At 36.4% G+C, this 26,677-nt stretch overlaps 1 protein-coding gene and 1 pseudogene across 7 annotated transcripts in view; both read left to right on the forward strand.

Annotated features, from left to right (window-relative positions):
* The window catches only part of BEND5 (BEN domain containing 5), a 1,448,520-nt gene that overhangs the window by 134,897 nt on the left and 1,286,946 nt on the right, over positions 1 to 26,677 (forward strand). The window lies entirely within an intron of this gene.
* LOC125913862 (uncharacterized) lies at positions 10,047 to 10,146 on the forward strand (annotated as a pseudogene).

The following is a 26,677-nucleotide window of genomic DNA, read 5'->3' on the forward strand; positions in this document are numbered from 1 at the left end:
TTATCTTTTCAGGACTTTCTAGACTAGGTTAGGATCCCATCTGTACAGACCCATTGCAGTCTATATACTTTCCAGTCTACTAGAAGTACTTGTCTAAATGTCTGAAGTTTGTACACTCTGTAGGAGCTCTTGGTTACCACTATATATCATGCTTAGTCCAGAGCCTGGTACATAATAGGTGTTCAATAAATGTATATGAAATAAATACAATTATCACAACAATTCTTCAGAGTAAGTATTATTAATGCTGATTCACAGGTAAAGAAAATCAGGCTTAGAGAGGATAAACATATGTTAAAATTAAACTGTTTTTAAGAGGTAGAGCCAGGATTTGTATCTGGGTCTGCCTCATAATAGTAAATGGTCAGACACAGGCATTTTGTGAAGCTCACGACATACTTTTACGTACTTTATCTCATTGAATCCTGATATCTTTTGAGGTAGGTATTATTATTCTGTCTTAAAGATGAAGAAGTAGAGGCCTAGAGACGTTAAATAATTTGCCTATGACTCTACAGTTAACTAATCAAGTATCAGACTGGGGTTTGAACTCAATTTAGATATGATTAAAATAACAATAGTATTAAATATGAATATAGAATTTACTCTGTCATGCAAATTTCTAAGTGTTTGACATAAGTAATGCATTTAATTCTCATATCAAACCTGTGAGGTAGCTTCTATTATTATTATTTTCATTTAACAGGTAAGGAAACAGACACTAAGAGGTTAGATAATTTTGCCAAGGTCACTCTGCTGCTAGGCTGTGGACCTGGGGTTCAGACCCAGTTGGCCTCACTCCAGAATTTGTGCTTGTAACCATTTGTGCTATGTCGGGTCATAATTTATATAAAAGCTTATCTCAGTATCAAGCATTTAGCAGTAGTTCCAATATTTTTAAATTTTGCATTTAGGTCTTTATAATTTCTGAGGAAAACAAGATTGTTGTAACTTAAAGTTAAAAATATGATACTCAGTTTCCTAAATTACAGAATGAAGTGATGTAGCAGAAAAATAGATTAGACTGGTCATTGATCACTCCATACCAAGGGCTTATGACCATTAACCTTTAAATTAAGAAAGGTTCTCTTGCAGAAAATTATGTTGAGAAACATTTACAAATATTTAAAAATCAAATCATATATTATATGAGGCCTAGGTTTATAGCCTCTCTAAGAAAAAAATAAATAGTGAATTTTCTGTTTGTAGAATCTGCCCCTTCTTCATTCTCACAGAAATTAGATAAACTTCTCTGTTTAAGGAAGAAGAGTTTTAAAGTTGTGTGTTATTATAATTATGATAGAGCTCTTGATTTACATTGTTTGAGGGATGTGGTAGAATCTTACTTTTTATTTTCTATGAATATACCAATCAGCAGATATGTTTTATACCCTGTGGGAGGAATACAACCCACAGTTCCTCGCTTAAAGGAGTTAAGTGGGAGAGACTGATAGAGGCTGTGATTTTTTTAAAAATTTTAATGTTTATTTATTTTTGAGGGAGAGAGAGAAAGAGAGTCAGAGCCCAAGGTGGGGAGGGGCAGAGAGAGGGAGACACAGAATCCAAAGCAGGTTCCAGGCTCTGAGCTGTCAGCACATTGCCTGACATGGGGCTTGAACTCACGAACCTTGAGATCATTACCCAAGCCGATATTGGATGCATATCTGACTGAGCCACCTAGGTTCCCCTGACAGAGGCTGTGATTAAGTTGATGACAAAATTTATTGTCTAAGGCAAATATTTTTGTCCAGAACAAGTGCTAATCTGGAAGGGATGCTGGGACAAATGGCATACCCTGGGGCCTGTCAGAGGCTAACCATGATGTGTAGTACCTCTGATTCTAATTGGGGTAAGTACTGTGTAATGAGAAAGCATATCAAAAGCATGTCTTTTTCAGTAGGGTATCGTAGGATGGTGGGGTGGCAAATTGGCAGACTTCTTAGAAGAGGCTCCAATGAGCTGAGTATTAAAGGATTAGTAAGAATTATCCTGATAAATTTTAGCAATGGGAAAAACTACCCGGTTCTTATGATATCCAGAAAGACCCAAATGCAAGAGTGATAATGGCACTCTGCTACCAGAGTGAAATGGCAAACTATAACTAACTCTCAGAAATGAAGAGTATTCCTGAGAGTAAGGGCTCACTAAAACTTTTTAAATAATTAATTTAACAACAAATAATTTAATTAATTTCTAATATATATGTAATGTCTCATTCTTTTTTTCATTCTTAAAGAAATAAATGTGCTTTACCAGAGCACATGTTGTAATGACACCATCCATGTGTCTGTATCCCGAACCTGACTTGAATGGGTCTCTCTGCTGGTTGCTCTCCTCCTCTCCACAACCTCATTCTGTGTCTATCTCTGCCCTGTGGACCCTCCTGATTTATATGTATTGCTTCATTGCTTACTTTGCTAATCCAAAGTTTTGGCCTTGACAAGTGAGTTTAGTCTTTTGTCCCTACTGGAATTTTTCCCATAAAGATGATAGTAAGAGAAAATATTAGGCAGTGTACTCTGTTTTCTCTCTGCTTGTTATTAAATGAATGATTATAAAATCTTGCAACCTTTTCAGCCCCACAACTTCAGCCCTAGACTTCATCCTCAGTAGGTTTGCTGGACTTGTATGGAAGCTTTCTGACTGGATTCTGAAGTTTATCCCCAACTCTTTCTGGTCCATCCTGCACAATGCTACCAAAGCTAAAATGCAAATCATTGGATTATACTACTTTATTGTTGAAATCTTTCATGACTCCCTGTTGTCCTTAGGATAAAATACAAATGCTTTTATCTGATAATGTCTTTAACATAAGATCTGATAAAAACTTGCTTCATATTGATATTATCATTTTATGCCAGAATATGCCCCCTTCAAGGCCATTATCTCTTTCAGGGGAAAAATTAGCATATTTAGGAGAAAACAGTATGGTTATGAAATATAAAGTGTTTTACTGTGTCTAGAAATTCTGTTGGAGAAGTATTGGCAGCTATGAAACTATAGATGAATAATTTAATTCTGTTATTTCTGACTCATAATTGAAACAAAGCTAAACTTCTATTATTGTAGGGTTTTCTTTTTTAAAAAAATTTTTTAATGTTTATGTAATTTAGAAAGAGAGAGAGAGAGAAGGGGAAGGGCAGAGAGAGAGAGGGAGATACAGAATCTGAAGCAGGCTCGGGGCTCAGAGCTGTCAGCACAGAGCCTGATGTGGGGCTCGAACTCACCAACTGGGAGATCGTGACCTGACCTGAAGTCAGATGCTTAACTGACTGAACCACCCAGGCGCCCCGGGTTTTCATTTGTTTTTTAAATTTCTGACCCCTTTACTAAATTATATATGCATATATATGGCTATGTATCTACATGTATGTTTTTCTCTTTCCTATTTTCTCTACTTCACTTTAAGGAAGAAGTAAAACATTTCATTCCCAAATAACTTTCCTCTAAGTATGATGACATTTCCAATAGTAACAGTCCTGAAACAAAGGGCCTTGGAAACAACAGTTGAAGAAGTATGAACTATGTTTAATAAAATCTTATTTGCACTTATCTTCAGCTGCTCTTTTTAAATCATCTGAGACAGTGTTTTGAAGGGGACTTCCAATACACATAAAACACCCCTCCTATGCTTTAGTTGTAAAATAACTACCAAAAAAGGGAACATGTCACTTGATTAAATGTGGTTGATTGAGTTTGTTTATAGCCCTCTTCTTTCCAAGATTTAAGACACTACTTGAATGATTATATGTGTGTAATAGTTTAAAATCTAAACATAAATACTTTTTCAAGTGATAACCACATGATACACTTAAAATTGGAATATTTAAAGATGTTATATTATTATTGCTTTCCATTTTCAAACAAATTTAAAATTACATTAATTAGCAACACTAGAATGTTGTCTGTGGTTTTATGCTTTAATATTTATAAAATAGTTCTACTTTTGATAGTGTATTGCAGTATTGAAAAATCCATACAAATTGTGGGTTTCATACAGCTTTCAGATAGGCTTGCCTTCTGAAGCTATGAGGATATTTTGTGCAGGCTACCTGTTTGCAGTTTGTTTGATTTATCATCCTTTCCCCATTTTTCTCTGTACTGCAGGGGCCAACGTCTTGATATTTGCACTTCCCCGGCTCCCTTATCATCTGGATTCTGACTAGGTTCAGCTTATGGGAAATTCTAGGAGGAGATTCAAGGGCAGGTAGAAAGGAGAAGCCTGGGTATTTCTCCCTCATTGTATCTTGGGCAGCATGTCCAGCAGTGGCTATATTTCCTTTATGGTTTTGCCAGACAGCCCCTTCCTTGTGATTCCCAATTTTGTTCGATTGCTGTACTTTGAGCAGAGCCTCAGTGCATCCTTATGACAGGCATGACAATATCTTACGGGGTTGTTGTATGGATTGGAATTGCCAGAAGCATAGCAGATAGTCAGTGGTCAGTAGTGAAAGCCTAGAAAGGGAAGTGATTCATTTTGTGTGTATAGATGGGGTGGGATGGGGTGGAGGGAGGGTGGGAGACAATTGAGGAAGACATTTTAAAAGAGGTAATATAGGAATTATACTTTAATACTCTGCATGGAATGTTTTTTCAGAAAGCATGTTTTTTTTCATTCATTTCAGTTCTTTTTTGTTTTTTTTTTTTTGCCCAAATGTCTCTGGGAACCTGTGTAAAATTTCAACTCTTATTTCCTGACATTTCCTAATTCCCTATCTGTTTTATTTTTTCTTCTTAGTACTTACCACCATCTAATATAATATACATTTTATTATTTATATTTTTTATTTATTGTCTCCTCCAGTAAAATATAAACTATGAAGGTAGGAATTTTTCTTTCATACCCTGATGCCTAGAACAATGGCTGGCACATGATAGGTGCTCAGTAAATACTTGTTAAGGGACACCTGGGTGGCTCAGTCAATTGAGCATCTGACTCTTGATTTTGGCTCAGGACATGATATCACCATTCATGGGATCGAGCCCTACATTGGGCTGTCAGCATGGGGCCTGCTTGGGATTCTCTCTCTCCCTCTCTCTCTGCCCTTCCTGGGCTTGTGCATGTGCTCACTCGCTCTCTCTCTCTCAAAAAAACAAAACAAAACAAAACAAAAAAGCACAAAAAACCAAAACCAAACAAACAACCTTAAAAAAATTTGTTGAAAGAATTAGTTTGAGAATGAGTAGAAATTCACCAGATGAAATTAGTTACATGTGCATTTATTGTATTTTCTCAACTATTGACCTCAAATTATAGAATACAAAGTTGAAGAATTTAGCATGACTGTATTGATATATAGAAACAAACACATATCCAGCAACCTTATTTTTTGAGAGTATTACTGATAACTTGGGTGGGATGGTGGGAAAACTTTCAATAGTTAAAATAGTTGTAAAATACATGCACTAATGTTCATGCACCTTACTTCTCAAAGGAGATACTTAGCATTTATTTCTTCTTGTTTAGACACAGTTTTAACGATATTGATTATATGGGTTTTCAGCTCTGTAAATTTGTAGGTAGGGTGGAAATTGAGGAGATAGAAATAATCTTTGGTGTGAAATCAAAGTTGACAAGCTTACAGAAGGGAGGAGGCAGAAAATATAAAAGTAAACAAGAATATTTAAGTATATAACTTTAATAGATCTGTTCTTTATCATAAAGGTAAGATTAAATTATGTACAATATGATTTTAGAAAGATTTCCAGTAAAAATAACAATGTCTCTATATAGCTATTAACATCTTTTTCCTTTCAGTCTGGTTTGCATCCTCACTGTTCCAGCAAGATAGTTCTCTGAAAGGTTGCCAGAGACTTTAGTCATGTAATTTGGTGTTCTTCTCTTAGTTCTTGATTCCTGTGTAGCAAATGATATTTCTAATGATCACCCTTACTTTTTGACATTTTTTTCCCCTGGCAGCATTGACTCTTTCATCCTCATTCACCTGCCTCCTCTCTGACGTGCCAGTCTTGTTTTCATCCACATGTGACCCTTAAGGCATTCTCCAGGGTTCAGATTACTTATCTTTTAATCTTTGTAAATCTTGAGTATCCTATCTAATAACTCATCATCCATCCATCCATTGAGAATTATTATTATGCTTATTAAATATCCTGAATCCATTAATTTCTATCTGCCTCCTTCAGTCAAACCATCAACATCTGTCAGAACTATTGTTCTTCTTGTTTCCTTCCATACATCTTCCACAACCCCCATTATCCATTTTCAGCACAGCATCTAGAGTGACCCTTTAAATTTTTTTTAATGTTTATTCATTTTTTTGATAGAGAGAGATAGAGTGTGAGTTGGGGAGGGCCAGAGAGAGAGGGAGACAGAATCTGAAGCAGGCTCCAGGCTCTGAACTGATAGCACAGAGCCCAGCGCAGGGCTCAAACTCACAGACCATGAGATCATGACCTGAGCTGAAGTCGGATGCTTAACCTAGGCGCCCCTAGAGTGATCCTTTTAAAACTCACATCTAAGCGTATTCCTATCATATTTAAAGCATTCCAAATGTATGGCCAACATTCCAAATGTATGGCCAACTAACCTTTGACAAAGCAAGAAAGAATATCCAATGGAAAAAAGTCTCTTTAACAAATGGTGCTGGGAGAACTGGACGGCAACATGCAGAAGAATGAAAGTAGACCACTTTCTTACACCATTCACAGAAATAAACTCAAAATGGATAAAAGACCTGAATGTGAGACAGGAAGCCATCAAAACCCTAGAGGAGAAAGCAGAAATAAACTTCTCTGATCTCAGCTGCAGCAATTTTTTACTTGACACATCTCCAGAGGCAAGAGAATTAATAGCAAAAATGAACTATTGGGACCTCATCAAGATAAAAAGCTTTTGCACTACAAAGGAAACAATCAACAAAACTAAAAGGCAACTGATGGAATAGGAAAAGATATTTGCAAATGACATTTGGACAAAGGGCTAGTATCCAAAATCTATAAAGAACTTACCAAACTCCACACCCAAAAAACAAATAATCCAGTGAAGAAATGGGCAGAAGACATGAATAGCCACTTCTCTAAAGAAGACATCCAGATGGCCAACAGGCACATGAAAAGATGCTCAATGTCGCTTCTCATCAGGGAAATACAAATCAAAACCACACTGAGACACCACCTCACGCCAGTCAGAGTGGCTAAAATGAACAAATCAGGAGACTATAGGTGCTGGCGAGGATGTGGAGAAACGGGAACCCTCTTGCACTATTGGTGGGAATGCAAACTGGTGTAGCCGCTCTGGAAAACAGTGTGGAGGTTCCTCAAAAAATTGAAAATAGATCTACCCCATGACCCAGCAATAACACTGCTAGGAATTTACCCAAGGGATATAGGAGTGCTGATGCGTAGGGGCACTTGTACCCCAATTTTATAGCAGCATTTTCAACACTAGCCAGATTATGGAAAGACACTAAATGTCCATCAACTGATGAATGGATAAAGAAGATGTGGTTTATATGTGCAATGGAATAGTGCTTGGCACTGAGAAAGAATGAAATCATGCCTTTTGCAGCAACGTGTATGGAATTGGAGTGTATTATGCTAAGTGAAATAAGTCAGTCAGAGAAAGACAGACATCATATGTTTTGGAACTTGAGAAACTTAACAGAAGACCATGGGAGAAGGAAAAGGAAAAAATAGTTTCAAACAGACAGGGGTGGGGGGAGGCAAACCATAAGAGACTCTTAAATACAGACAATAAACTGAGGGTTGCTGGGGGGGGGGAGAGGGGAAAATGGATGATCAGCATTGAGGAAGGATGAGCATTGGGTGTTGTATATAAGTGATGACCCATGGGAATCTACTCCCAAAACCAAGAGCACACTGTACACACTGTATGTTAGCTAATTTGACAATAAATTATATTAACAAAAATAACACTAGCATTTTTTGCAGAGCTAGAACAAACAATCTTAAATATTTTTTGGAACCACAAAGGGCCTTGAATAGTTAAAGCAATCCTAGAAAAGAAAAATAAAAGTGGAGGCATGACAGTTTTGGTTTTTGAGGTATGATATAAATCTGTAGTCATCAAGACAGTATGGTCCTGGCACAAAAACAGACACATAGGTCAATGGAACAGGATTAAAGACCCAGAAGTGGACCCACAATTATATGGTCAACTCATCTTTGACAAAGTAGGAAACAATATCCAATGGAAAAAAGGTTCTTCAACTAAGGGTTTTGGGAATACTGGACAGCAAAATACAGAAGAATGAAACTATATCACTTTCTTACACCATACACAAAAATAAATTCAAAATGGATGGAAGACCTGAATGTGAGACAAAAACCATCAAATCCTAGAGAACACAGACAGCAACTTCTTTGATCTCTGCCAGAGCAACTTATTACCAGCTATGTCGATGAAAGTAAGAAAAACAAAAGGAAATATGACTATTGGAACTTTTATCTAGATAAAAAGCTTCTGCACAGTGAAGGAAAAAATCAACAAAACTAAATGGTAGCCTTTGCAATGGGAAAAGGTATTTGCAAGGACATACCTGATAAAGGGTTATTATCCAAGATCTATAAAGAACTTCCTAAACTAAATGCCCAAAAAACAAGTAATCCAGTTAAGAAATGGACAGAAGATATGAATAGATACTTTTCCAAACGATATCCAGGTGGCTAATGACATATGAAAGGATGCTCACCATCACTCATCACTAGGGAAATACAAATCCAAACCATGATGAGATACCACTTTACACCTGTCAGAATGACTAAAATTAACCACACAGGAAACAACAGGTGTTGGCAAGGATGTGGAGAAAGAGAACCCTTTTGCACTGTTGATGGTAATGCAAACTGATGCAGCAACTTTGGAGAACAGTATGGAAGTTCCTCAAAAACCTAAAAATAAAAATACCCTACAATTCATAAACTGCATTATTAGGTTTTACCCGAAGGTTTCTAAAATACAGATTCAAAGATGTACATATGCCCTGATGTTTATAGTAGCATTATCAACAACAGCCAAACTATGGAGAGAATCCATACACATACACACACTCAATTCAACATTACTCAGCCATCAAAAAGAATGAAATCTTGCCATTTGCAACCTTGTGGATAGAGCTAGAATGTGTTATGCTAAATGAAATCAGTCAATCAGAGAAAGACAAATACCATATAATTTCACTCAGATGTGGAATTAGAGAATTTAGAAACAGAAGAAATGAACATATTGAAGAAAGGTAAAGAAACCACAAGATACTCTTAATGATACAGAACAAACTGAGGGCTAATGGAGGGAGGTGAGTGGGAGATGGGCTAGATGGGTGATGGGTATTAATGAGGGCACTTGTGATGAGCATTGGGTGTTGTGTGTAATGAGGAATCATTGAATTCTATTTCTGAAACTAATATTTCACTATGTGTTAACTAAAATTAATGATAATAAAAAAATAAAAAACTTAAAAATAAGACTAATGTAAAACAACAAAATTGCAGTATATATGTAACTATTAATAATTTCTTTAAATGTAAATGGACTAAATGCCCCAATCAAAAGACATACGATGATGGAACGGATTAAAAAAAAACAAGACCCATGTATATGCTGCTTCCAGCAGACTCATTTCAGACCTAAGGACACACACAGACTGAAAGTAAATGGATGTAAAAAGATATTCCATGCAGATGGATCAGGGAGGAACAAATGCCAGAATAGTAATATTTATATCACACAAGATAGACTTTAAAACAAAGACTGTTTTAACCAAAGCAAGAGACAAAGAAAGACATAATTATAAAAGGATTAATTCAATGAAAAGGTATAACAAATGCGAACATCTATGCATCCAACATAGGCACACCTAATACACAATGTTAATATTAACTGACCTAAAGGGAAAAATAGAGGGTAATACAGTAATAATACGGGTCTTTAAAAATTTTTATTTATTTATTTATTTTAGTATAATTGACACATAATGTTGCATTAGTTTCAGGTGCGTGACAGTGATTTGACAAGTTTATACATTATGCTATGCTCACCACATGTGTATCTACTCTGTGTCACCATTGCTTCCTGCCTTTTGGCTAAGATTAAGTGTAGTATCTGTTCTTAGTTTAATAGTAGGGGACTATAACACTCCCCGGACATCAATGGATAGATCATCCAGAGAGAAAATGTATAAGGGAGAATTGGCTTTGAATGATACATTAGAACAAATGGACTTAACAGTTACATATACAGAGCATTCCATCTAAAAAACAGAATACACATTCCTTTTGAGGACACATGAAACATTCTGCAAGATATGTTAGGCCACAAAACAAGTCTTAATCAATTTAAGAGATCGAAATATCAAGCATCTTTTCTGATCACAATAGTATGAATTAGCAAACAGTAACAAGAAAGAAACTGGAAAAAACACAAATACATGGATAGTAAACAACATGGTACTAAATAACCAATAAGTGAACTAAGAAATATAAGACAATTAAAAAAAAAATTACATGGAGGGGCGCCTGGGTGGCTTGGTCGGTTAAGCGTCCGACTTCGGCTCAGGTCACAATCTCACAGTACGTGAGTTCGAGCCCCGCGTTCGGCTCTGTGCTGACAGCTCAGAGCCTGGAGCCTGCTTCCGATTCTGTGTCTCCCTCTCTCTCTGACCCTCCCCCATTCATGCTCTGTCTCTCTGTCTCAAAAATAAATAAACGTTAAAAAAAATTAAAAAAAAATTATATGGAGACAAATGAAAATAGAAACACAATAGCCCAAAATCTTTGGGATGTAGCAAAAGTAGTCCTAAGAGGGAGGTTTGTAGTCATACAGGCTTATCTGAAGAAACAAAGTCTCAAAGAATATAACCTTACACCTAAAGGAACTAGAAAAATATGAACAAACAAAGCCCCAATTTAGTAGTAAATAATGAAGTAAATAATGAAGATTAAAGCAGAAATAAATAGGGGCGCCTGGGTGGCTCAGTCGGTTAAGTGGCAGACTTCGGCTCAGGTCATGATCTCGCGGTCCGTGAGTTTGAGCACTGCGTCGGGCTCAGTGCTGACAGCTCAGAGCCTGGAGCCTGTTTCGGATTCTGTGTCTCCCTCTCTCTGACCCTCCCCCATTCATGCTCTGTCTCTCTCTGTCTCAAAAATAAATAAACGTTAAAAAAAATTTAAAAGCAGAAATAAATAGAAAAAAATCAATGAAACCAAGAGCTGATTCTTTGAAAAGATAAACTTAATTGATAAATAGCCAGACTCATAAAAAAAAAACAAAACAAGAGGACTCAAGTAAAATCTGAATGAAAGAGAAATAACAACTGATCCACAGAAATATAAAGAATTATAAGAGAATATTATAAAAAATTATATGCCAAAAAATTGGACAAACTAGAAGAATTGGATAAATTTCTAGAAACATGCAATCTTTAAAACTAATCAAGAAGCAAGTACAAAAATGTAAACAGATTGATTACTCATAATGAAATTGAAGTGGTTATCAAAAAAACTCCCAATGAATAAAAATCTAGCATCTGATAGCTTAACAGGTGAATTCTACCAAAGATTTAAAGAAGAGTTAATACCTACTCTTCTCAAACTATTCCACAAAATAGAAGAGGAAAGAAAACTTCCAAATTCGTTCTACAAGGCAAGCATTACCCGTATATTAAAACCAGACAGAGTCATTACAAAAATAAAAAACTCTAAGTCAATATCTCTGATGAACATAGATGCAAAAATCCTCAAGAAAATGTTATAAAACCAAAATCAATAATATATTAAAAAGATCATTCACCACAATCAAGTTCGATTTATCACAGGATTGCAAAGATGGTTCAATAGGCACAAATCAATGAATGTGGTACACCAGATTAACAAGAGGAAGTATAAAAACCCGATGATCATCTCAGTAGATTCAGAAAAAGCATTTGACAAGTATAATATTCATTAATCATACAACCTCTCACCAAAGTGAGTTTAGAGGAATTAATTATACCTCAACATAATAAAGGCCATATATGACAAAGTCACAGCTAACATAATACTTAATGGTGAAAAACAGATTTTCTCTTAAAATCTGGAACACGATAAAGATATCCACTCTCACCATTTTGATTCAACATAATACAGGAAGTCCTACCCACAGCAACCAGTAAAAGGCATACAATTGGTAAGGAAGAATTAAGTTTCATAATTTTCAGATGATATGATACTATATATAGAAAAGCCTAATGGCTCCACCAAAAAACTACTGGAACTAATAAATTCAGTAAAGTTATAGGATGCCAAATTAATATACATAAATCTGTTGAATTTTTAATCTCTAATAACAAAGTAACAGAAAGAGAAACTAAGAAACGCCCCCAGTTATAATTGCATTAAAAAGGATAAAATACCTAGAAATAAACTTAACGAAGGAAATGAAATAACTATACTGTGATATTAATAGGATATTAATAATAGATAGTAGTAATAGTAGGATAATAATAGTAATAATAGTAGGATATTAATAATAGAAATTGAAGATGATACAAACAATGGAAAGATATACCACTCATGATTGTAAGAGTTAATATTGTTACAGAGTCCATACTCCCTAAAGCAATCTACAGGTTCAGTGTAATCCCTATCAATATACCAATAGCATTTTTCATAGAAGTAGAACAAATAATCCTAAAATTTCTATGGAACCACAAAAGACCCTGACTAGCAAAAGCAGTCTTGAGAAAGAAGAACAAAGCTTTAGATAATCACAATCCTAGATTTCAAGCTATTCTACAAAGCTATAGTAATCAAAACTGTATAATAATGGCACAAAATAGACACAAAGACCAGTGGAACAGAATAGAGAGCCCAGAAATATACCCACATTTCTATGGCCAATTAATCTATGGCAAAGGAGGCAAGAATATATGATGGGAAAAAGACAGTCTCATTAATGAACAGTGCTGGGAAAACTGGACAAGTATATGCAAAAGAATGAAACTGGATCACTTTCTTACACCATACACAAAAATAAACTCACATTGGATTAAAGACCTAAATGTGAGACCTGAAACCAAACATTCTAGGCAGTAATTTTTTTGACATTGGTTATAGCAACATTTTTCTAGAATTGTCACCTCAGGCAAGGTAAAGAAAAGCAAAAACAAACTATTGGTACTGAATCAAAATAAAAAGCTTTTGCACAGTGAAGGACACCATCAAACAACAAAAAAAGGCAATGTGTACAGCAGTGCTATCAATGACAACCAAATTATGGAAAGAGCCCAAATGTGCATTGACTGATTAATGTATAAAGAAGATGTAAGAACTCACCATGTTCCCCTTGTTTGACCTTAGGTCTGAAGGAAAATAATAACCAGAACAGCAAGACCAAGTGGAAAAACTAACAATTCCTAACATTTATATAGTGTTTTGTAGTTAACAAAGTGTTTTCTGTTCTCTTAAGTTCTTTCATAAATTTTGGACAAAATGGAGGGTAAGCATTTTATTCCTACTTTTGGAAAAGGAAATTGAGGTTCATAGAAGTTAAGTGACATCCTTAATTGCATAGAACTAATAAGTGGCAGAATCTGGAGTCAGCCCATGTCTATCAGACCTGAAAGCCTGTGCTCATATATCTTAGTTCCTGGTTACTCAATATTGACCCATTTGCTTGCTGGCTTAGTCATGGCTTAGTCATGACAACCTGAGCATTTCCAAGTTGGAGTACAAGCAAATAAGCAGTCTTATGTCCTGTATTAGCTCACAGGAAAGCAATTTGAGACCCGTTGAATGGAGTAGATGGAATGTACCTACTACCACTTTGGGAAGCTTTAACTCACTCCCCATTTGGGGTTTGAACATCTAATCTGGGAAGGCTGATTGGATGTAACATACCATATGTTGTTCCTCATGGATGGAAGTAGATAATTGGAGTATCTAGCAATTAATGTAGAAAGGGTGACATTTGTGGATTTGGAGAACTTAGTCCTTTAGGAATGGTCAAGAAAATATAATGGGTTTGAAATTGACAATGAAGTATATGTTTAAAGAAGCATTTTGGCCTGTTTGTATGTTGTGACTATAGATCTTAGTTCATATGTTCAGCAAGAAATACCAAATTATTTTAGTTTATTTAAATCAATCCATCTCATTGGGATTTGGGGAAATTCAGTTTCCCGTCATCATTGACGGTCTATGTCTTTCACTCCCATTACATAATATGCCAAGAGGTGTATGTGATACTTAGGCAATGAGATGAGGGCTTCTGATTTTCTCATGTCTGGGCACATGACATCCTTATCATCCAATCTCATGTAGCTCCTTGAAGGTGGAATGCTTCACTGCAAGCAGGGAATGGGGATCTTCATGGAGGCCTTTGCCTAGATACAGAGCCCTAGTGCCCAGAGTTCTTCTTCCCTAGGTGCCTTCCACCACCATCCTTTGCTGAGGACTGCCCAGGAGTACCTCTTCCTATCACCACTCATGGGATCCTTGATTTCTATAACTATTTCAATGTGTGGGATTGTTTCCTTCCTTTCTCTGTTTTCAGTGGAAGTCTCCTTTTCTACTAGCATAATCCTGGGTAATGTGAGGAAGAGAAATGTTAGAGGCTACTTTTGCCTTTTTACTATCATATGAACCTCCTCTGAGGCATGAGATCTCAAAGGGCTTGGAGAAGAATTTGTATGGTTTTTGTGTGTGTGTTTCTGTTTGTATAGGAGGGGTTTGTGTCTAATGTGGAGTATCCTAAACAAAACACCAAAACAACTCAACATGTCAGTGAATTATCTTATGAAACAATTTGCTGTCTGTGACTACCCCCCCCCCCCCCCCATTCACAGATTGCTATTGCCTAGGAATCAGAAGACCTGGAACTTCTTATGTATGTAGCCTTGGGCAACTCACTTAACTTCTGAGTGTGTGATCTAACCACTAAAATGGAGTAAGGAAGCCTGTCCTGCCTAGTTGACAATATTGCTATTACATGCAAATGATAGAAGATAGGGAAATATTCTGTAAGCTGTTAATATACTATAAAATATAAGAACTTTTGGTTTTGTGAATTTGTGGGAAGAGAGATATTTCTCACTATGGTTTTAAAGTAACAAAAAACCCCTTGGAATGATCATAAATAGTTTCCACTCACACTGTATTATGAAAGCATGTCATATGGCCATGTCTATTTTCAGGAGGGCAGAAAGTGGAATTCTCCCATGTGTTTTTATGTGTTAGGGAAATATTGAGCATCTATTACATGTGAGGCACTATGTAAGAAACATTACATACCTTATCTTTAATTCTAAGAATGTTATGAAATAGGCAGTATTTTAGGTGAGGACGCTGAGGGCCAAAATTTAGGTAATTTAGTAAAAAATAAAACCAGGATATGACCTTCATCTGACTCAAAGGCCTGGGTTCTTTCCATTGGATCACATACTTCCTTTTTTTCTGCAGTTTTGTTAGCCACAGATGACTTGTAATGGAAGATTTAAGTTTAGGTTAGTAATTATCAGTTAGTCAAAAATAACTGATATTTATTGGGCATTAGGAACCCCAAGCTCACATCTGGGTCTTGTTTTTCTCATTCTTTGTTATGAAGGGATTTGGGGCCTGTACTTTGGGAGTTGATAGAAGACTCTAAAGTAGTGTGAAAGTTTATTTTTCAACTTGACTGGGCCATGGAATGCCCAGACATTTGGTAAAACATTATTCTGGGTGTGTCTATGAAGGTTTTTCTGGATAAGATTAACATTTAAATTGGTAAACTGAATAAAGCAGGTTGCTCTCCCTAATGTGGGATGGCCTTATGTAATCAATCAAAAGCCTCAATAGAACAAAAAGGCTGAACCTTCCCTTAGTGAGGGGAAATTTCTTACCTGAGTGCCTTGAGCTGGGAGGGACATCAGTATTTTTCTGTGTTCAGCTGAACCCAAATATTGGCTCTTCCTAGGTTTTGAGATACGGCATTTGACTGGAACTACACCATTGTCTCTTGTGGACTCTGGTTTGCCAATTTCGGATCTTGGGACTTGTTACCCTCCATAGTAGTATGAACCAATTCTTTATAATAAATCTCTTTGTACACACACACACGCACGCACACACGCACACCCCTTATTGGTTCTGTTTCTGTGGAGAACCCTAATATAGGCACAAACAACTCTTGAAATTGTGTGATTATGAAATCAGCAGTAACAACGAAGAGCTGATGTTTATGGAAGAGGTTCAGACTCCATTCTCTTTTCAGGCAACATTTTATCAAAGATCCTTAATGGAATCTTTACATTGACATTTACATGTTGTCTTATTATATGTGTATTAAGTGGTTGTTACCAGTAGGATGACAATTGACAACAGATTTAATAAAACAACATTTTTTTTTCCTGAAAATACTGAATGCCAGTATGGACCAATGTCATTGCATTTCAGACAACATTTGGCTTACCTTCCTAAAACAAATCACAAAAAATTAAGAACAGAAAGATTGATTCTTTTCCAAGTTTTATATTTTCTTCTGACAACTATTCTGCAACCTCAGGCATAGATTAATGAATGGAGTATGCACAAAGTGATATCAGCTCACATATATGACATTACTCAGATGTCTCCAACTCCGGAAAAAGCATGTGAATGATTTATGGAATTGATATTAATCTCTTTCCAGTAAATGCATTACTTCAAATACATGGGAAATTGATGTTACTACTCTAACGCCAAATTAATTTCTTTCTTGCTGGATCAGCATTGTAAATGGAATTAGATGTTAACCTTTTATACATCTAAACAGGGTAAAATATGGGAGGCAATTTTATAAGTAAAATTTGGATGCTCATTTCTGAAGGGAAGGGTATGTATTTTTCTTCTTTGTGTGCTTTCTTCCTGAAATTTGTGGATCCTGGGATATTGGATCATATTTAAAGTATAACTTAATATCATTTAGGAATAGAATAATTATAATTGAATCTGAATATTTAACACAGGACTATAAATAACAGTATAGCAAATGAGAATTACATATTATTAAAGATACCCCAAATTCTAAAGATTAAGACTATTTTTCAAGGGAAATTTTATCCAAGAATTATTAGTCACTTATAAATATTTTTAATCCATATGTAGGCATAAAGGAGACTAGAAAATTATCAGGCTAGCCTCTTCCTCATTTCATATATGCCTGGGCCAGTATGGTCTTGAGTTTGTTTTCTCTTTATTTTCCCTGTGTTTCCAGCTTGTTGCTTTCATTGCCATACTGTTGATTTTGGCCTGCTAAACATTATCTAATAAGCACAATCTTATATTTCAATTCTAAATTATCAGAAGGAAAATGTTATTGGCTCAGTTGCGTCTGGTCAGTTTTGGTTAAAGAGGGTAGTCTTGGGTATGTAGGGCTGCCTTTTAAGGGCAGTGGGTAGGACAGACTCTCTAGAAAGGGGCTGTAGGTAGAGGGGAAGTGATAGATATATCTTAAATAGTTAGGTTTGCTGGGCTGCAGTGTTTGTTTTTTTTTCCAGCCTGACAGTTTTCTGATTTTGTGGACCAAGTGCCATGCATACCTTTTCTCTTCCTGGCTCCTTGCCTTTCATCACAATATGCCTCATTTCTTAGCCAGTCTTGAGCAGAGCATAATGTCTGTGAGTGGTATCAGAGTTGCTGCCAAATAGCAACTATTTGCTGTCTTGCTGTCTGATGTGCAAGAGACCAAACCTGGTTTGGTCTATAAACCAGACCCAGTTTACAAGTTGCAGTATTTCTTGCATTATTTCCATTGCTATAGTCTGCAGAACTGGGTTCTTTCTTGATAACTAGTTTTTTTTTTGTGCTACAGTTATACCAAGCTTAGAATACTAGAATTATTATCTCTTTAAGTCTGGGGTATTGCCTTGAACCATTGTCTTCTTGATAGGAATCTAGGCTAGGTGGCTTAATTTGCACAATGTCTATATCCAGATTTTCTTTTCCCAATAACTAGCTGAGATCCAGATGTGAATAGACAGGTTTCCCTGGGCGACTAAGTGGCAATTATGCTTGGTCTACATTACTGCCTGCACAGATAGACCTTTTGGAACCCTTTTCACCTGAAATCATGGCTGAATATTTTTAGGTTTTTGAGTACAGTACATCGGAGCCCCTGGCTTTCCTCTCTAGAATCACTGTCTTCTGACCTAGCTCTGGATCCTGAAAGCATACTTTAAATGTGACAGTGTGACTCTAGTTGCATTTATAAAGTGGTACAGGTGAGTGTTAGGGATGGTAGTAATAAAAATTTGGTGAAAGTTTGTCTTACCTACATCTCAATATTGTTGTACCATTTGTTTCCGTAGAGAATTTTGGTCTAGGATTTCTGCTCTTTATTCCCTATTACAGGTGACTTTTGGTAACACAGCACCAAGATATCCTTTCAATGGTTTTATTTTTGTTGGTCCTGTATTGTATGTGTACAACACTTGCCAGGCAGTAGAGGAAGGTATGGGATGGGAAGAGGAAAAGATATATATATATCTGACCTAGTCCTTGTTCTCAGAAAAACTTAAATCCCAGTGAAGGATGTAGTGCATATGTGTCAGTAATACCAGGAAGTAAATCAAGCAAGGGACAGAAGGATTGGATACTTACTCATTAATTACCCAAATATTTATTGAGTGTCCACTATGCTTGGTTCTGTTCTAGGCAGTGGAGGCTCAGAAGTAACTAAGGTTGGATTCATACTGTCAAGGAGCTCATAGTTTGATGTGTAGGTAACTGCACCAAAAAGCCACAGGGGCTGATAGTATTCAAGTCACCATCATTTCTCATCTGACTGCTCTTTAAATACACTGTGCAGGCTCTCACCTCAGGGCCTTGGCACTCTGCTGCCTGGAATGCTGTGCCCCCAAGATACTTACATGGTACATCCTTTACTTCATTTGGGTCTCTGATACAATGTCATCATATCAGGGAAGTCTTTCCTGGCTCTACAACTAGTACAGTACTCTCTTTTCATCTCTCCCATTCCTCTTAGCTCATTTTATTTTTGTTCTTAGCACTTACATCACCAGATTTGTTATATAATTATTTTTAAATTTTATTATTATGTCTCTGCCTCTAGAAAAATTTAAGCTCTATGAGAACAGGATTGTGTCTATATTATTGAGTGCTTTATATATGTAGCATGCTGTCTTAGACAGAATGAGCGTTCAAAAAATACTAGTTCACCAAGTAAAGTTCACCAAGTAATGAATTAATGAGTCAAGTACTAGTGAGTAGAATCTGTATAGGGTATGATAGAGTTACCAAGATGGGAGTGGTTTTTTTTTACCTGTAGGCAAGGGGTGGTGTCAGAATATGTGATTTGAGAATGGAAGGGGATAAGGGTAGACAGTTTTGTCATGTGGCATAGTTCATGATTGAATATTCCAGACTTTATAGTAGGTGAATATGTCTTTTTAAAAAATCTTTATTTATTTTTGAGAGAGAGAGAAGGAGAGAGTCTGAGAGGGGGAGAAACGGAGAGAGAGGGAGACAAAAAAATCTGAAGCAGGCTCCAGGTTCTGAGCTGACAGCACAGAGCCCATGCGGGGCTTGAACTCACAAACTGCGAGGTTACGACCTGAGCTGAAGTCAGAAGCTTAACTGACTGAGCCACCCAGGCACCCCATTATGGGAGTATGTCTTAATCAGGAGTTGCTTTTAAATCCTATCCTAATGATGTGACATTCTATACTAATAAATTTTCAATTTAATTTTTTCTGTATATTCATATACTTTTTAATGGCTTCTGCCTACTAGTGAGTAGTCATGAGATTTTCTGCTGGGTTGTGGGTTTCTTGGGGTAGACAGGGATCAGGGTTTATTCATGTATGATCTGACTCTGACACAGTGGCTGGGAATTATTTTGCCAGTAGTAGCTTTTTTTTTTTTTTAATAAAAATTAATTATAGTTCCCTTGGAGCTGGAGCATTCTGTGATTCTCCCCTAGCCTGAAACTTCACCAACTGTTGTTTAAGATTCTTGCAGGGGCACCTGGGTGGCTCAGTAGGTTGAGTGTCCCAGTTATGCTTAGGTCATGATCTCACGGTTAGTGGGTTTGAGCCCCATGTTGGGCTCTCTGCTGACAACTCAGAGCCTGGAGCCTGCTTCAGATTCTGTGTCTCCCTCTCTCTCTGCCCCTACCCCACTCATGCTCTGTCTCTCTCTGTTTCTCAAAAATAACTGTTAAAAAAAAGTTAAAAAAGATTCTTGCAGATAATGCACTTTTTTATAGTTCTGGCTTCTTTCCCATATATTTCATCTAGGATATTCATATATCTACTTCTCTCATTGCACTATAATGATTTATTTACATGTTGGTCCTTCCATTAGATTTTCAGCTATTGTTGGACAATTAGACTTTATCTCTAATCTTAGACTCTTATCTCTTATCTTAGACTCTCTTTCCTGTAGTGTAGCTTGGTATAGTATCTGTCACATAGTTGCTCTCCAGTAAATGTGGAATGAGTGAATAGCAAATTAATTAGTCTAAGGGTAGAAAATTAATATTTATCAAGGAAGCCTTGGAGAAAGAGAAAAGATGATTTGTGTAACAAGATTTAAGTGATACATTTTAAACACCTTAGTGACTATTTCATGCTCAGATACTTCAATAGTTCCCTAATATCAACATCCCTGCAATAAGCATTTAGCCCAGTGCTCCTTTCCTTAATGTGAGTGTTCTTAGGTTATGTGGAGACACCTGTGAATGAACTTGTACTCTTTTCTTCCTAGCTTTGAACTTGCATGTCAGTGTTCCTTAGGTGGAAAAAATGGTGATGCATGCATCTGTTTCACTGCATGAAGATATATTTAGTGTATCATTATCAATGTCATAACTGTCTGTTCCCAAATGTACACATTCATGCATATAGCCTTGTGGTTCCTGCTCTTAACAGCCCCAGAGTATAGGTGCTAGTAACAATCATGCTTAGAGGCACTCCTATGTATATTTCTCCTTCCTGTTCTATCTTAGATGTAATACTATGCCCAAATAATCAGAATTTAGCAAATGTGAATTATGAGTGTTTTAGCAGTACCCCAGAAGGGGAATGATTGTAAATGAAGCAACACAATGGATATATTCCTTCAATGTCTATGTCTATAGGTTCCAATTTTTCTTTTTCTTTTTTTAATGTCTATTTATTTTTGAGAGAGAGAGAGAGAGGAGAGAGAGAGAGAGAGAGAATAAGCAAGGGAGGGGCAGAGAGAGGGGGAGACACAGAATTTGAAGCAGTCTCCAGGTTCTGAGCTGTCAGCACAGAACCCGACTTGGGGCTCGAACTCACAAGCTATGAGATCATGACCTGAGCCAAAGTCGAACACTTAACCAACGGAGCCGCCCAGGTGCCCCAAGGGTTTAATTTTTCTTAAGAATTTCATTTTCCTCTTCGAGACTTCACTCAAAAGATATTTATTAACTATTAATTATGTGCAGCGATTGCTTCTGTACAATATTTAAATACTTAGCAGCAATCAGGGTGCCTGGGTGGCTCAGTCAGTTAAGTGTCTGACTTCTGCCCAGGTCATGATCTTATGGTTCGTGAGTTCGAGCTTTGCATCAGGCACTGTTCCGGCAGCTTGGAGCCTGGAGCCTGGTTTGGATTCTGTGTCTCCTCTCTCTGTCCCTCCCCAGTTCATGCTCGCACTCTGTCTCTGTCAAAAATAAACTTAAAAAAATACTTAGCAGCAACCACAACAAAGAGCCAGTATATATTTTTTGGACACAATATATACTTTTGTGTCCAGCACTGTGACGTGTAACATGGTGGAGGCAGTGTGGTATAAGGGAAAGAACACATATTCTGGAATCAGATCTGGATTCTGAATTACCTTTGCTTTTTTGCTAACTCCATGTTTTAACAAAGTGTATGGATTTCATAGTGTTCTACCTTCTTTTTTCCTACCATGATTTCTTAGTTCAGGCTGCTAGGACTATTGCAGTAATTTCCAAATTTACTTTTCTTCCTCAAGCCTCTGTCTTTTCCATATATTGTATATATTTTCATGCAATTCATTTTCCTGAAGCATAATTTGAATCACATTACTGCCTACTTAAAAATTTTAACTTCCCAGTTCACTTACAATGAAATAAAGTTTCTTCAACATGGTATTTAAGACCCTTTAGTATGGACTCAGCCTTTATTTCTAGTCTTCCTTTGCTTCATTCCACTCTATTTACTCAGTGCTGTAGTCTCTGTATATTAAATGTACTTTTTTCTATAGTTTTTCTTCATTATTCTCTTCTCTTGGAAAGGCCCCTGACTCTATATCCTTTCTTAATCCCCCCCCTCTCATCACCAAATTTTCACCCTTTGATAAAACAGTGTATTTTTTAAAACCTATGTCAAATGTAATCTCATCTACAAGAGCTTTCCTGAAATTTATGATGTCTTTCTTTACTAAACCAATTGTTTGAGCTTCTCTGATACCATATCATATCTGCTTTGTAGTTTAGGTGCTGTTTTCCAGAATGTAATGAACTATTTAATGGCATAAATTATTTTTACTCCTCTTTTTTTTAAATGTTTATTTTATTTTTGAGAGAGAGCAAGAGGAGGAGGGGCAGGGAGAGGGGGACAGAGGATCCTAAGTGGGCACTAGGCTGACAATAGTCAGCCCAATGTGATGCTAGAACTCATGAACTGCGAGATCATGACCTGAGCTGAAGTTGGACGGTCAACCAACTGAGCCACCCAGGTGCCCCTAACTCCTCTTTTTAATCTCCTGATAGTCTTGAAATAGAATCTTGTACAGAATACTAAATTATAGAGTAGAAGGAGCTTTGGAGTCAGTCAGACTTGACTTCAGATTATATCTCTGCTACTTACTGGTTGCATATGTGGCTTTGTATGAGGTACTTAGGTGAGCCTCGATTTCCTCACCTGGAAGGAAGACTTACACCTTACAGAGGGGTAAATGATAAAGATCAAATGATATAAAATATATAAAGCATTTGAAACATAATAGATTTCATATTGAATGGTTGTTGAGTTAGAAAAAAACTATTTATGGAATTGAAGTAGCCAATGGGAAACAAAAATAATTGATATGGGATGGGAAGGTATATTTGGAGAGCTAATGTATTTGATACATCTGAATTTGAGCAATTAGTGGGGTTTATATAGCAATTTTTCTACTATCTTAAATTTAGGCAGAGGGATTTCATTATAACTTTCCAATATCCGTCACTTGAGATGGACAAGGCTGATTGACAGAATGTTCATTGCATTCTGTCAAGTTGTAAATATTTCTTCTCATGTTTTTTTCTGTGTCATATTTAGAGAATTTGAAGCTGGTGTTAATTTCGCACTTATTATATGACATTATTTGGGATGAAATAAACTATCTGATTAGAGTAGATAGGTATTATGGAATGTTTATGGAAAGGGGGAAAGCTCTTTCTGTACTTTGGTTTATGTACCTGAGAGTTCAGAGTTCTGATACAATATTTCTGCCAAATCTTGATAGAGACTACATTTTAACAGCACTGTTGTTATCTAAAACATCATTTTTAAATTTTTTTAAATTTTTTAATTTATTTTTGAGACAGAGAGACAGAGCATGAGCAGGGGAGGGGCAGAGAGAGAGACACAGAATCTGAAGCAGGCTCCAGGCTCTGAGCTGTCAGCACAGAGTCCAATGGGGGGCTCAAACAGACTGTGAGATCGTGACCTGAGCTGAAGTCGGACACCTAACCGACTGAGCCACCTAGGCGCCCCTAAAACATCATTTTTGATTTTCTAAGAATTTCATTGGATATTATTAAGAAAGTATTTTTAGCATCTTTCCTATGCAGCTGGAAACCTATTGCAATAAATATATAATGTTCAGTAGTAATATTCCATTGTGAACATATAACTGTTCATATTTACAATGATTGATTATCTCCCAAGTGCTTAATTGCCTACCAGGTTCAGATTTTTCCATGTTAATTTTGATTTAGTGTTTTTTTATTTCTGAAAGAAAACAGGGAACAAACCATATATTATCATGGCATGTTTTTTTTTTTTCCAGAAGCTATTGAGAACTTCAGAATCTATAATAATGAAATAATGTGAAGGTAAATTAGCATAATATACAAGGGGATTTCGTAACCTAGCAATCTTCCATAGACTTGCTAACTTGAATCATCGCCATGTGCAAATTATCTGTATAATGATGTCACAAACAAATTAGTGCCTACCATGGTAGGAAAAAACATTTTTTTCTGATATCTTCAACATGTTTTTTTCTCCTAATATTTATAAATATTTAGGAGTAGTAAGTTGTCCTATGCAAGATGTGTGGCATGCTTAAACTACTAATTCATTGCTTGAATTTTGAATCCCAAAGGGCAGAACAGAAATATGAAAGGAATGCCACGCATATATGTATACACTATTTTTTTTAATTAAAAAATTTTTTTAAACATTTATTTATTTTTGAGACAGAGAGAGACAGAGAATGAGCAGGGGAGGGTCAGAGAGAGAGAGGGAGACACAGAATCCAAAACAGGCTCCAGGCTCTGAGCTGTCAGCCCAGAGCCCAATGCGGGGCTCGAACTCACGGACCACAAGATCATGACCTGAGCCAAAGTCGGACGCCCAACTGACTGAGCTACCCAGGCGCCCCTAATTTTTTTTTTTTAAGAGAGAGAGCGAGTGCACACAAGTTGGGGAGGAGCAGAGAGAGAGGGAGACACAAGAATCTGAAGCTGGCTCCTGGTTCTGAGCTGTCAGCACAGAGCCCGATGGGGAACTCAAACTCACTAACTGTGAGATAGATCATGACCTGAGCTGACGTCTGAAAGATGGTGGGAGAGTATAATGCTAAGCCATATAAGTCAGTTGGAGATAGGCAAATATCATATGATCACTCATATGTGAAATTTAAGAAACAAAACAAATAAGCAAAGGGAGACAAGAGAGAAAGAGAGAGACAAACCAAGAAACAGACTCTTAACTAGAGAACAAACCGATGGTTATTAAAGGGGAAGTGGTTGGGGGGATGGGTGAGGTAAGTGAGAGGGAGTAAGGAGTGCACTTGTCATGGTGAGTACCCGGTGATATATGGAATTGTTGACTCACTAAATTGTACACCTAAAATTAATATTACACTGTATGTTAACTAACTGGAATTTAAATAAAAACTTAAAAAAAATTAAAAAATAATTGCATTTTGCCCCACAACTCTATCAATTACTGCTTTTCTCTCTTCCCTTTTACAGAAAAAAACCTATTTAGAGTTGTCTGCCTCTACTTCTGGCCTATTAAATCAGGCTTTCAGTATCATACCCTTCCCTCCAAATTGTCCTTTGCAATGCCATTAAGGACTTTAGTTGCTAAATCTCAGTTCATATTCTCATAGTTCTGTTAGTAGGATTCGACCCATTTGGACTACTCCCATTCTTTACTCTTAGACATATTTCTCTTTTTAGCTTCAACGATACATACCAACTCCCCAGTTATTTCACCCCCGCCCTTTAGTGGCCACTTCTGTACATTGATTGGTTACAACTCATTTCTTTACCTTCTTTGTTTTTTTTAAGTTTATTTACTTTGAGAGACAGAGATAATGTGAGCAGGGGAGAGGTAGAGAGAGAGAGGGAGAGAGAATCCCAAGCAGGCTCTGCACTCACAGTGCAGGACTTGATCTCACAAAGTGCGAGATCATGACCTGAGTGGAAAATCAAGAGTCCAATCCATAACTGACTGAGCCACCCAGGCGCCCCCAGTTCTTTACCTTCTAAACACTAGAATGTTTCAGGGCAAGGTTCCTAAACCTTTTCTCTTCGCTACCTACAGTTACTCCCTTTGATTTCTCTTCAGATGGGTTTACATATTACTTACACACTGACTTATATCTCTAGTACAGACCTCTCCCGTGTACTTTAGATTCATATATTCACCAAGAGTGAGCCCAGATGAACCACTGGCCAATCCATGCAATTGGAGGAAATAATATATGCTGTTGTTTTAAACCATAGAGTTTTGTTGTAGTTTGGTATGCTGCTATGTATACACTAATTTAAGGGTTGACTTCATCATCCTAAGAGCAAATGTAATGTGTGAAAACTGTGATTTTCAAAATTGTTTATTACAGAATATATTGATAGATTCCAAGCTTCACAGGGAATAGAGATGCTTGTTGTTTCATGAAAATGCAAATTATTTATCCATTTTCCCCTAAAAGAATTCATTATCCATGATGCATAATAATAGGAAATAAAAATAACAATTATGTTGTCTCCATGCATGCAGACAAAAGAGTTACTCTAGTTAGTCCAACACTACAATTAATGAATAAGGTGGAATCCAAATTTATGAATCACTCAGTAAGTTCAGTCATTGGTAATTTAACAAAACTATTAGTGTTTTTTAAAATAAATGCAATGTATCGAATACATTTTTTTTGTCAATCTGGGCCATTATGATGTGAATTACTTGCATATAGGTAAAATTATACTTCATAATAAACATTGAATATACTTAACTAAATAATTTTAATTTACTATTTTTTAATCATGCATTGTATACTAAGAGAAAGACTTACACTAACACATTGACTGTTTTCTCATCAGAGAGGAAAAACTGCTTTTAAAATTATACTTCAATATAAAAGACTGTTATGATTTCAAATTTGGTGTATCTTTTATAAGAAACTGTAGATAAATTGCCAAATTTTAACTGTTAAGTAAAAAAAAACCTCTGCTATGTAAGGCTTATCA

Source organism: Panthera uncia, assembly GCF_023721935.1.
Source record: "Panthera uncia isolate 11264 chromosome C1 unlocalized genomic scaffold, Puncia_PCG_1.0 HiC_scaffold_4, whole genome shotgun sequence".
Lineage (NCBI taxonomy): Eukaryota > Metazoa > Chordata > Mammalia > Carnivora > Felidae > Panthera > Panthera uncia.